We start from the raw sequence: 8,243 nt of genomic DNA, 5'->3' as shown, positions 1-8,243 counted from the left end.
GATGAGGAATCAGCCAACAAAAGGTACAGCAGACGTCCTCAAGATCAAAGATATGAAGTGAGTGGATGAGGTTCTCTCCTCCTACCTTCCTTTGCTCCACATAGATACTGATAGATAGTCCAATGGTCACACAGTCGTGTGTGTGCACATACACAGGCACAGTCTACAGATTACTGTTACTATTTAGAGCCACCCCCACCCCACAACCCTCGTAACACAGCACACACCCTGCACTCTCTCTTTTCTTACTGTGGCACTGGGCTGACTAAAGAACTCAGTGCATAAAAAGGCTTGACCAAGGCTTTCCACGATAGGTTACATAGGAAATGTTTAAATATATATTTCCTACATCAGCTTAATATGCTGTGAACTTTTTTTTTTTTTTTTTTTTGTGGTATGCGGGCCTCCCTCTGCTGCGGCCTCTCCCGTTGCGGAGCACAGGTTCCGGGCGCGCAGGCCCAGCGGCCACGGCTCACGGGCCCAGCCGCTCCGCGGCATGTGGGATCCTCCCAGACCGGGGCGCGAACCCGGTTCCCCTGCATCGGCAGGCGGATGCGCAACCACTGCGCCACCAGGGAAGCCCTGCTGTGAACTTTTGACTGCGGTCTTTCCAGTGTATAAGCTGAATTTGCTTTCACCTGAGTTTTATAGCACTTTGAAATTCATCTCTCTGCCATAGTGCCACCAAGTTGCTGCAGAGCATTTTCTGCCGGACTTCATTGAGGGTCCCACCTAGGCCTTACCTGTCTTGAATCATCGGTAGTTAGCACAGATCTTCTACATATCGGTTACATAAATGTTTGCCAAACTGCTGTTAACTGTTTTCACACAGCACACTGGCTGGATCAAGTGTGAGTCCTCAGGATGAGGGGACTGTATCTGTTTTATTTTTTGCACAGAACCTAGCCCATGCAATTTAATAAGTTCCTTTGAAAATCGATGCTCTAACTTGCATCAGCTTCCACTACCTGTCTTTCTTGTCTCTTCATTTTTCTTTGTCAGCCAGACACATTTGCAAAAAGGTAGGGAAACCAGGAAGGCAGAGATATCTTGTCCGCTGCCTTTAAAAGCTAAACAGGAACAAATCGCTATCTGTGACCTCACTATTATCGCCTTTGGAAATAAACATCAAGGACTATGGTTTTAGATGAGAAGTGAATGACATTAAGACCAGGAAAAGCCTTAATAGATGATTGAGCCCATTTCACCAGCTCCCTCAGGCCACCTGCCAGTGCGAGAAGAACACGAAGTAACCCTATCAGCCAGCTTCACAATTAGAATGAATTCATAGGAAACAAAAGATCTTGTTTTCATGGGGAAATATCCTTTGTGATATCCAACAAAGGGAGAATAATTTTGAAAGCATGTGACTTGGGGTCCCATCCTGCAGTTCTCGCGCAGACAAAACTCTCATTGACTTTATCAATAGAATTGTTGCTACATAAAAGTCTTTTGCAAAATTTCCATGATGCTTCAAAGCGCATTTTAAGTGCATCAGCCCCAGCGTCCCCCCTCCCCCATTTTAATAAAGCCGGAGAAGGTTTCTCTTAGATTGCCCTATTGTGCAGCAAGAGACGAACGCAGCACAGGATTGGAAGCTGATGGACACCCCTCACCTCCACCCCTGCAGACACCATCATACTAAAATCCATGACGATAGAGAGAAGGTCAAATTTCAACTGATCTCTGAGCTCAAATTTTCCATTTCAAATTGCTTTTGCCAGGTAGACAGAAAACGATTTCTTGCAGGCTTCCATAAAAACCATCTCCAAGTAAAATCCACATTTTTCAAATAGATAACAGTATAATGATCGGTATTGCTATTCCAGCTATGGTTGAATAGCAAGCCGTCCATTCCTTTTTATGTAGTAGGCTCTTTAAGAGCCTCAAAAGACGAAATTGGGCCTTCAGTACTGCTGGAATGAAGGACAATGGGCCTGATCTCTTCTTTTGAATTCTCTTAGCAAATGTACCGCATAAAATAGGATGCAATGCTAGGAAAGACTTCCCTTCTCAAAAAAAAAAAAAAGGCAGTATGTGTTCTAATAGATTATCCATTCTCACCCATATCTGTGTTGTTATTCACTCAACTGATGCAATTTTTAGTGGGTAGCATATTCTTAAACTAAGAAAAAATATTCTTACTTTAATTCATGAGTTTTTACCCTAAAATACTAAGTAATAGTTTCACAAATGGGCATAAAAATGGGGGAGTCTGTGGCCTCTCCCCTGGAACTTTTAAGAATCAGGAGGATGCTTCCCAGTCTGAGATGGCGTAGGCCAGCAGTTAGCTTCTCTGTATTATGCTTATCCTGAGTCATTAGGTGTGACAGAGACACCTATTAGTTTCCCAATTTCCATTCTCTTCTTCATCAGAAACAAAACTCTGATTTCCTTCCCCAGAATTCCTTGCAGTTAGGTATGGTCTTATGGCTAAGTTCTCACCAATGAAATTTATATAGAAGTGTTGTCTGGTATTTCTGGGAAGATCTTTAAAATAAAGGAGACCAACCCGTCTTCTCCTTCCTCTTTCCTGCTGTTCGAAACACATATGTAACGCTGATATTCAGTGGCCTTTTTGAAGCATGAGGTGACCTTGGGAATTGAAGCCACATGCAGCTGAACAAGATAAGAAAGTGTTGGTGCCTGCCACAGTGACGCCATCACACCACCTCTGGCTGTCTACATATAAACTGCTTTTACATAAAAGAGAAGGGATTTCTAGCTTGTTTAAGCCACTGTTAATTTATTTCCTGTTATATGCAGCCAAACGTAGAGCAAATTAACAGTTGGCATATACACCAACAAAAATGTTTCTTTGATACCTGTAACAAAAGGTTATATTCATATTTGAAGGAGATCAAACATTCTTTTAAAAAGTAAACAGTTTTTGGGCTTACTCATAAAATTTTTTCTCATTATGAAAGTAATACATTTCTATTTTGGAAAGCTTAAAAAATACAGAAAAGCAGTAAGAAGAAAATTATACTTGTCTCTAATTCTACCAGTCAGAACAAATGCTCTTAACACTTTGGATTTTACACAAATGTATAAAATTAATATAGAAATCCTCAAATCTTAAAGCCGAAAGGAACCTAGAAGTCATATTGTCTGGCATTATACCAGAACCCTCTCTGATGTCTACCCAGCTCCTCCTTCAATAGTCCCAATAGTGAAGAGCTCAAATCTTTATGAAATAGTTTAGCCCACAGCTGGAGTCATTTTATTTTCAGTTCTATCTTGTATTAATGAAAATTTGCCTCCCTAACATCTGAAGCAACCAAAACTGAACGTTTTATCTCTAGAATATCATGTTCCTTTAAATTCTGAAGATAAACACAAAAGCTGTATTTTCCATAATCAGTCACAAACTATGTGTCAAGCATTACGGCATGAACGAAAACATAGCTCATGCCTTAATCCAGGTGACAGATAGTGAAGGCAAACGAGGTGAGGACAGAAGTAAACATGTTCAAAAGACTTTTTTTTTTCTTAATGGCAGAATTTGGTAACCAACTAAATATGGAGGGTCAAGGAGCCAAGGAATAAGATGGGTGTTGATGTCTTCAATGAAACGGGTAATATTCAAATAGCAGCAGAAGTGCATTTGCAAATTAGTGGTAGTGGTGGGGAATCAGGGTAAGAGGGTTCAAAGAGATAAATTTTGAAAATAAATTTTTGACGTACCTATAGGACACTCAAATAGGGATTTGCCATAGAGAGTCAAAAACATATGTCTGGAGTATAAGGGGACATTATCCGCTATATTGTCCTCTTAATTCAGCTTTTAGAGACAGTGGAGGGATTAGAGTGCTGTGCTCTCGAGTGGTATTACGATGAAAGAATTGAAGAATATGGGGGGCTTCCCTGGTGGTGCAGTGGTTAAGAATCCACCTGCTAATGCAGGGGACACGGGTTCTAGCCCTGGTCAGGGAAGATCCCACATGCAGTGGAACAACTAAGCCCATGAGCCACAACTACTGAGCCTGCACTCTAGAGCCCGCATGCCACAACTACTGAAGCCTGCGTGCCTAGAGCCCGTGCTCCGCAACAAGAGAAGCCACCGCAATGAGAAGCCCGTGCACTGCAACAAAGAGTAGCCCCCGCTCGCCACAACTAGAGAAAGCCTGCACGCAGCAACAAAGACCCAATGCAGCCAAAAATAAATAAATAAAAAATTAAAAATTTTTTTAAAATTTTAAAAAAGAATATGTATGGCTTGCTCTAGACACTGCCATCCTCCCTTGAAAGGTTCATGAAAAAGACACAAACACACACACAAAAATAATAGAAGAGGAAAAATTAAATAAATCCTTATCACTTTATGGGCTTAGACCCCCAACCCTGCTCCCCCAAAAGACACTCTGATGTTTAGGCTGGGTCATGTGGAACATGTGTTCATTCGGTGCATAACCTTTCCTATGTTACTTAGCCTACATGCCTTCAGCCCAAAGCAGATTGTGAGTGAGCCCTGCTAATGTTTCACTGCCTCCCAAGTTTGGGATCTTACCATGCTCCAGGCCCATGTAAAGAAAAAAGAAAAGTGAGTTAGTTGGTTGGCTCTGAGTCAAGATGATAGCCCTGAGTAAGCTTATCACTTCTGCCATAAAAAAAAAAAAAAGGCAGTATGTGTTCTAATAGATTATCCATTCTCACCCATATCTGTGTTGTTATTCACTCAACTGATGCAATTTTTAGTGGGTAGCATATTCTTAAACTAAGAAAAAATATTCTTACTTTAATTCATGAGTTTTTACCCTAAAATACTAAGTAATAGTTTCACAAATGGGCATAAAAATGGGGGAGTCTGTGGCCTCTCCCCTGGAACTTTTAAGAATCAGGAGGATGCTTCCCAGTCTGAGATGGCGTAGGCCAGCAGTTAGCTTCTCTGTATTATGCTTATCCTGAGTCATTAGGTGTGACAGAGACACCTATTAGTTTCCCAATTTCCATTCTCTTCTTCATCAGAAACAAAACTCTGATTTCCTTCCCCAGAATTCCTTGCAGTTAGGTATGGTCTTATGGCTAAGTTCTCACCAATGAAATTTATATAGAAGTGTTGTCTGGTATTTCTGGGAAGATCTTTAAAATAAAGGAGACCAACCCGTCTTCTCCTTCCTCTTTCCTGCTGTTCGAAACACATATGTAACGCTGATATTCAGTGGCCTTTTTGAAGCATGAGGTGACCTTGGGAATTGAAGCCACATGCAGCTGAACAAGATAAGAAAGTGTTGGTGCCTGCCACAGTGACGCCATCACACCACCTCTGGCTGTCTACATATAAACTGCTTTTACATAAAAGAGAAGGGATTTCTAGCTTGTTTAAGCCACTGTTAATTTATTTCCTGTTATATGCAGCCAAACGTAGAGCAAATTAACAGTTGGCATATACACCAACAAAAATGTTTCTTTGATACCTGTAACAAAAGGTTATATTCATATTTGAAGGAGATCAAACATTCTTTTAAAAAGTAAACAGTTTTTGGGCTTACTCATAAAATTTTTTCTCATTATGAAAGTAATACATTTCTATTTTGGAAAGCTTAAAAAATACAGAAAAGCAGTAAGAAGAAAATTATACTTGTCTCTAATTCTACCAGTCAGAACAAATGCTCTTAACACTTTGGATTTTACACAAATGTATAAAATTAATATAGAAATCCTCAAATCTTAAAGCCGAAAGGAACCTAGAAGTCATATTGTCTGGCATTATACCAGAACCCTCTCTGATGTCTACCCAGCTCCTCCTTCAATAGTCCCAATAGTGAAGAGCTCAAAGCTTTATGAAATAGTTTAGCCCACAGCTGGAGTCATTTTATTTTCAGTTCTATCTTGTATTAATGAAAATTTGCCTCCCTAACATCTGAAGCAACCAAAACTGAACGTTTTATCTCTAGAATATCATGTTCCTTTAAATTCTGAAGATAAACACAAAAGCTGTATTTTCCATAATCAGTCACAAACTATGTGTCAAGCATTACGGCATGAACGAAAACATAGCTCATGCCTTAATCCAGGTGACAGATAGTGAAGGCAAACGAGGTGAGGACAGAAGTAAACATGTTCAAAAGACTTTTTTTTTTCTTAATGGCAGAATTTGGTAACCAACTAAATATGGAGGGTCAAGGAGCCAAGGAATAAGATGGGTGTTGATGTCTTCAATGAAACGGGTAATATTCAAATAGCAGCAGAAGTGCATTTGCAAATTAGTGGTAGTGGTGGGAAATCAGGGTAAGAGGGTTCAAAGAGATAAATTTTGAAAATAAATTTTTGACGTACCTATAGGACACTCAAATAGGGATTTGCCATAGAGAGTCAAAAACATATGTCTGGAGTATAAGGGGACATTATCCGCTATATTGTCCTCTTAATTCAGCTTTTAGAGACAGTGGAGGGATTAGAGTGCTGTGCTCTCGAGTGGTATTACGATGAAAGAATTGAAGAATATGGGGGGCTTCCCTGGTGGTGCAGTGGTTAAGAATCCACCTGCTAATGCAGGGGACACGGGTTCTAGCCCTGGTCAGGGAAGATCCCACATGCAGTGGAACAACTAAGCCCATGAGCCACAACTACTGAGCCTGCACTCTAGAGCCCGCATGCCACAACTACTGAAGCCTGCGTGCCTAGAGCCCGTGCTCCGCAACAAGAGAAGCCACCGCAATGAGAAGCCCGTGCACTGCAACAAAGAGTAGCCCCCGCTCGCCACAACTAGAGAAAGCCTGCACGCAGCAACAAAGACCCAATGCAGCCAAAAATAAATAAATAAAAAATTAAAAATTTTTTTAAAATTTTAAAAAAGAATATGTATGGCTTGCTCTAGACACTGCCATCCTCCCTTGAAAGGTTCATGAAAAAGACACAAACACACACACAAAAATAATAGAAGAGGAAAAATTAAATAAATCCTTATCACTTTATGGGCTTAGACCCCCAACCCTGCTCCCCCAAAAGACACTCTGATGTTTAGGCTGGGTCATGTGGAACATGTGTTCATTCGGTGCATAACCTTTCCTATGTTACTTAGCCTACATGCCTTCAGCCCAAAGCAGATTGTGAGTGAGCCCTGCTAATGTTTCACTGCCTCCCAAGTTTGGGATCTTACCATGCTCCAGGCCCATGTAAAGAAAAAAGAAAAGTGAGTTAGTTGGTTGGCTCTGAGTCAAGATGATAGCCCTGAGTAAGCTTATCACTTCTGCCATATGGATGGCAGAGAACGAAGAAAGGAAGAAAGTCTCCCATGGCGGGGGGTAGCCCCGACCCCTCCCACTTCAGCAGTGTTTCAGGGAGCCTAGCAAGCCAGCCACACCCTAGTGCTGACCTGTTAACACACATTGACTGTTCCCCCTGGCAAACATGGCATAATCATGTCCCAGAATCTGATGATTCCAAAAAAATACTCTTCCTCTCCAGAGGTAGATTGAAGGGAGGAGGGAAAGCAGAATATTCCTCCTTCAGTAACTTATACAGCCAAAGGAATTATAACTTTGGGACAGTTTTCTAGACTTATTGGCTTATATTAAACTTGGGGCCAATTAAATCCCCCTGGTTATTTTCATAAGAATCTCCTCCATCATATAGCCATGTAATTAAATTTTGAACATTTCATGAGAAATTTGCATTTATCTCTATTAGTTTTAATCTCATTGTTTTTGTTTCCTAATTCCAGTCTATGACAATTATCTTTCAATCTTCATTTCATCATCTAATATATTACCTAACACTCCCAGCCTATTTCTCCTAGCTTTGGTTCACTTGTAAATTTGCTTCATGTGGCTTTGGGCTCTTCATTCAAACAGCTGATAAAAGTGAAAAAAGAAAAGGCCAAGTTCAGGGGTCTGGAACCCACAACCAAAAACCTCATTCTAGGTTGACATAGATGTAATATTTTTTAACATTCAAGTTACCTTGAAACTCCCCAACCGAAGAATATTTGGCCTTTACTTTTCTATGTTGACCACAAAGGCAACATGACTACCAAATAGTGGTTTAAGTCATGCTATTCCGCTGGCCATTCCATTATTCTGTCAGTCTTGGGACTCTACGTTTAAAAAGGAAATGAAAATAGTTAATATTTTAATTATATATAAATGCAATACCAGAGAGATAGGTTTAACAAAATGCTCATTGTAGGGCTTCCCTGGTGGTGCAGTGGTTGGGAGTCCGCCTGCCGATGCAGGGGACACGGGTTCGTGCCCCGGTCTGGGAGGATCCCGTGTGCCGCGGAGCGGCTGGGCCCGTGAGCC

This window comes from Physeter macrocephalus, chromosome 21 (assembly GCF_002837175.3).
Source record: "Physeter macrocephalus isolate SW-GA chromosome 21, ASM283717v5, whole genome shotgun sequence".
NCBI classification, from domain to species: Eukaryota; Metazoa; Chordata; class Mammalia; order Artiodactyla; family Physeteridae; genus Physeter; species Physeter macrocephalus.
The sequence above is the reverse complement of the archived record's forward strand: the minus strand, read 5'-3'. Positions refer to the sequence as shown.